Source organism: Vidua macroura, chromosome 1 (assembly GCF_024509145.1).
Source record: "Vidua macroura isolate BioBank_ID:100142 chromosome 1, ASM2450914v1, whole genome shotgun sequence".
NCBI classification, from domain to species: domain Eukaryota; kingdom Metazoa; phylum Chordata; class Aves; order Passeriformes; family Viduidae; genus Vidua; species Vidua macroura.
Genome location: NC_071571.1, coordinates 108,501,915 through 108,507,352, shown reverse-complemented (window position 1 = coordinate 108,507,352; position 5,438 = coordinate 108,501,915). Strand labels below are relative to the sequence as shown.

Here is a 5,438-nt window from a genome sequence, read left to right as displayed (position 1 = left end):
TGTTTGAGTTTAGCAGTGCTTACCCTCCTGGTCATTCCCATGACTGTCAATAGCACAACATCCAGAGGCGAGGTGTTGTGCCTTCTCATGTCTAGGCATTCATGAGGTTATGGCTGAGCAACAGCTATGTCCAACTCTTCAAGAGGTGTGCAAGGGAAGGGGGAATATACAGCGCACAGAAGTCTTGAAATCATAAAATCATAGAATCTTTCAGGCTCGGAAAGACCTCTAAGGTTGAGTCCGACCATTAACCCAGCACTGCCAACTCCGCCATTTGATGTTTTTAAGTGCTACAGCTACTCTTCTTATAAACAAACACCTCCAGAGATGGTCACTCAGCCACTTCCCTGGGCAGCCTGTTCCAATGTTTGACAGCCCTTTTTCCCCAACATTCAATCCAAACTTCCTCTGGCACAACTTGAGGCCATTTCTTCTTGTCCTGTCAGTTATTTCTCTGGAAAAGAGACAGATACCTACCTTGCTACAACCGCCTTTTAGGTTGTTGTAGAGAGTGATAAGGTCTTCTCTAAGCTTCCTTTTCTCCTGGCTAAACAACCCCAGTTCCCTCAGCCATGCCCTGTAAGACTTTTTCTCTTTGCCCACTAATCCTCCATGCTCCCTGGTCAGGGAGCTGCTGGCCAAGGTAAGTGCCTTGCTGCATTTTTGGCGGGGCTTCTGTGAGACTACCCCCATCTAGTGCTCTATGATGTTTCTCTGATACTTCACTTTGAGCTCACCACTCCTGAGACAAAGATTTTGCAAATGGTGTTGCTAGTTGAGGACTTCTAATCGAACTTCCTCAGTAAGACAGAAAGGGGGTTATTTAGCATGACATTTGTCTGAGAAACATTTGACGGGTCTCAATGAACATCTGACAGTGATGACAAGGATTGCAGAAAATTGTAGGAAACAGATAATTTTGGCAATTCTAGGAAGCATCCTGTGTGGACTAGGGCTGGCCCCATGTCTCCTGTGATGTAAATTGTGGTAGTCCTGTCTGACATTTGTAACCTGGAGCTCCAATTTCTTCCTACAAAACCAACATGCCAAAGAAATGTTAAACATTTCTTTGCATTTGAAAAATGCAAAAATCAGAAATCATTAAAACCAGAAGGGTTCACAAAGCAATAACCTCAATGAATTATCGTTATGCAAAATGTTTTTGGGAAGAAAGTATAATGAATAACAAACCATTCTGCTTAATTGAAGTGCCAGTAAATTAGGGCTACTGAAGTTTAATGAAAACTGAAGTTCAAATAAATCTTTTAAAAAACCCATCATAGTAAAATTCTCTGCTTTATCCATATTGGGTTGTTATTGGCATAGCAGTTTATACAAAATTTTAAAGATCTGAGTATATGACAAGAAAATATCTCAAAATATCCAATCTTGACACAATAGGTAGTCTGTTTTCAGAATAGTCATATATGTGACACAGGAACATCACAAGGCACTTTCCATCATTTCATTCAATTTTAAAGGATTCCGTTAACAAAATTTTTCAAATAAAATATTGCCAGAATTAACATGAGAAAAACTGTAGTATCCTTTCCAGCTTCCTGGAGCAACAAGAAGAAAATCACGTGGAACAGGAGGGACATTCAAATTGTATTTTGCACTTACAGTAACTAGATTTCCTTACACAAAATTCTTGCAGTGGATCCAGTGTGGTGCAGATTGATGAAACATTCCTTGGCATGTGTAGAAATCTTCCTAAAACCAAAAAGCTGGAAGCTGTGGGTAGGGAGCTTGACATTGCCTCTGATAACTTCTGAGTCTGAACCCAGCCTGATGCAAGGCCAGATCTGTCAGGTAATATTTTGGCTGTTTCCTTGCCTCTCCTGGTGGAAAGCTTCCTTTCCTTTGATATGTTGGAGGATCTGCAAGGCCATTTCACCACTCACAGGAGCCTGGTACATTTCTGCTCTTCAAAATGCAGCAATGATGGAGCTAGAAAGACTGCTTGATATCTCGCAGCATGATATCTCACAGCATGCAACCCTTTTTCAGTTGCCCAAAACTCAGTCAAATTTTAATATTAAAAAATTATGCCTTTTTCTTTCCTTATATCAAGAGAGAAACTCAAGATTTTGCAGACTTTTACAGATCACATATTGAAAAAAGCCCAGCCTGTGAACTCGGGACATTTCACGGCAACACTGCAGATCAGTGTCAACAGATTCTGACACTAATTCAGGAAAGGCACTAGTTAATTTTGATTTCTCAGCTCTCTCTTCAGTTCTGTTGTCATAATTAGTAAGTCAACATTTACCCACATCTATCATGAGACCTAGGAAAACTATTAGTTGCAAACAGCTGATTTGTTGAATTTAGCTCTGTTTCCTAATTGTGGTTGATCAACGACCACATTTTAATTTCTATTAATTTTATTCGCTGCATAAATTCTTCTGTGACTTGTTAATCTGAATATATTTTAGCCTATGTATTGCTTACAGACTGGATGATGTATCAGAGGTTTTGTGAGCTGTAATTCAGTTTGTTCATGAAGGATCAGTAGAATTCCAGTCTATTGTTTCTGGTCTGTAGGTGCATAGTCTCCAAAAATATAAAGTGATTTTGAGATGACTTCTGCGGAAAGTTTGGAAGCTTTTTGGAAACAAAATTTCCAGGAGTATTTGTTTCACCGTCTTTTTAAATATAAATTTATGTACAAACATTTCTCCTACTATGTGTATGCAAAAACCCTGTCGAACTCCTATTGAAAGAAACAGAAATATTCTGACTCAAATCAAAAAGAATCCCATAAAGTTCACTGTGGATAAAATGAGAAAATTATTGTCCAATTAAAGGATGGAGGGTTTTGATTCATTTTTGTCTTCCTTGGATTCTTAAAACTGATCCTCAGAGAGACTGTTCTCCTTTCCTATCTTTCCCATTATTCCCCTACCTGTTGGCACCTTACTGGTCCCAGAGACACATTGATAATTTTTTATATTCTTCCCAACTGACAGCATGGGGGAAGGCCTTCATTTAAAAAGAAACACAATATGGCAATGTGATTTTAAAAACATAAAAAGAAAACGTGCCTGTTCAGTCTCGAAAACAGGTAACTGAGAGGGGGACCACATTAATGTGGGTATGTATGTAAAGGGTTGGTGTCAAAAGGGCGGACGCAGTGCTGGTGCCAATCAATAAGACAAGAGGCAACAGGCAGAAACTGATGCACAGGAAGCTCTGCCTGAACATGAGGAAGAAGTTCTTTACTGTGTGGATGACTGTGCACTGGAACAGATTGCCCAGAGAGGTTGTGGTGTCTCCCTCAATGAAAAACCATATGGACACAGCCTATGCAATGTGCTCTTAGGATGACCCTGCTTGAACAGGGAAGTTGACCAGGATCACTAGGTGACCCACTATGATATCTCCCAACCTGACCCATTCTGTGATTCTGTCAACATGAAATGAAGCTCCATAACTTTTCCTGAAATGTTCAAAAGCCCATCGAACAGAGGAAAGTGTCACTCTAAGTACAGCCTACCAGACTTTATGGTGCTTGTGTGTGGAGGAGACATGACCAACATCCATCAACCCAAGGTGACTGCTGGCCACAGCCCTCACCAAAACAGCTGCGCCAGGCTTGCCTGCACCAGCTTCGGTGGCTTTTGATGGCAAATTTTGTGCAATGCTTTTAGATGGCAGAGCAGACTGGCTGTCAGTGTTGACTGCATTCATACTGAGCTGCTTTATGATTCCCTTGCTGATTGCCAAGGCCTGTGGGGAAGGATCACCTCTCTCCCAAGGACCTCAGTGATGCCTGACCATTGCCATGCACTGGTAAGCTTGAAAACATTACCAAAAGTGTTGTTTGGGAAATGGATTGTTTGTATGTGTGCACCACAGAATCACCAAATGGCTACAGTTGGAAAGGACTGCAATGGGTCAACTGGTCAAACCTTCTTGGTCAAGCAGGGTCATCCTAGAGCACATGGCACAGGATTGCATTCAGATAATTCTTGAATATCTCCAGTAAGAGAGACTCCACCACCTCTCTTGGCAATCTGTTCCAGTACATGGTCACTCACACAGTAAAGAAGTTCTTCCTTGTATTCAGGTGGAAATCCCTGTTCATCAGTTTCTGCCCATTGCCTTGTTGATAAATCATCCTATTGCTTGCCACCACTGAGAAGAGACTGGCTACATCTTCTTGACACTCTCCCTTTAGATATTTATACACACTGATGAGATCCCCACTGACTTGTCTCTTTTTGAGGGTGAACAGGCCCAGCTGCCTCAGCCACTCCCTGTAAGAGAGATGCTGCAGTGCCCCCAGTCACCCTTGTTGCCCTCCCTTGGGCTCCAGGAGCTCCATGTCTCTCTTGTACTGGGGAACCCAGAACTGAACAGAGCATTCCAGCATTCCAGAGGTGGCCTCACCAGGGCTGAGTAGAGGGGCAGGATCATCTCCTTCAACCTGCTGGCAATGCTCTAATGCTCTTCCTAATACATCCCAGTATACCACTGGTCTTGGACAGCTGGTTCACGGACAGCTCGTTGTCTAGCAGGATGCCCAGGCCCCTCTGTGCAGAGAAAGTGCCTATCCATGGGTACATACAGACACAGCCGCAGAAGGCAGACCTGGGCCTGCGGTCCGTGACCTTGTGGATCACTGACAGCAACACCTGCGAGTCCTGGGGGACACAAACAAGCGGAGACATTAAGAGCACCTGCACAGACGATGTCTCCGCGCGAGGGGGCCCAGGCCGGGCCGGCGGGGCCGGGGCTGTGCCGGGGCTGTGCCGGGGCAGTGCTGGCGGGGCCGGGGCAGTGCGGGGGCTGTACCGGGGCAGTGCGGGGGCTGTGCCGAGGCAGGTCGGCGGCTGTACCGGGGCTGTGCTGACGGGGCCGGGGGTGTGCCGGTGCTGTGCTGGCGGGGCCTGGGCCGTGGCTGAGGGGTGGCCCCACGCCGGGAGCCGGAGCCGTTGCCATGGCTACGCCGGCAGAGCCGAGCCGCGGTGCGGGAGCGCGGCTCTGCGAGCGATCGTATCGATTAAACGAAATCTATAGATATAGGTATATATACACACATACATACACATTGACGCAAGGGGAAAGCGGCACTGAGGGGGTCTGGTGCGGAAGGTGGCCGTCAGATCCCTTCGCGGTCCCCGGGAATGGGTGAGGATCAGGCGTCTGCGGTGTCTGCCCAGGGCGAGCCTCCCCTCTCCGCAGCACACACCGTCCATAAAGCTCATCCTCCGGGTGCCGAGCTCTCGACCTGGGCTATCCTGACGGAAGGGGAGGCTGAGAGGAGCGCTCGGAGGAAAGCTGATTTGTTTTGGTGATGTTTAGGGACAGCACTCGCCAGCAGGGCAGCACTCGACCCCTGCTTGCCAGCTCTCTTAAAGTCACTGTCAGTGTGGACACCTCAGGTCGTCCCACAGGGATTCCTTGGATGGCGGGTAAGGACCTGCCTGCTG

The 5,438-nt window shown here is 46.0% G+C and overlaps 1 long non-coding RNA gene across 1 annotated transcript; it reads right to left on the bottom strand.

The window, feature by feature from the left end:
• Positions 1-1,227: 1,227 nt before the first annotated feature.
• On the bottom strand, positions 1,228-4,936 carry LOC128819602 (uncharacterized). Its single transcript, XR_008440728.1, has 3 exons — positions 4,686-4,936; positions 4,396-4,538; positions 1,228-1,713 (listed from the first exon to the last, which is right to left on the bottom strand). It is a non-coding gene; the product is annotated as an uncharacterized LOC128819602 (long non-coding RNA).
• Between the last annotated feature and the right edge of the window lie 502 nt (positions 4,937-5,438).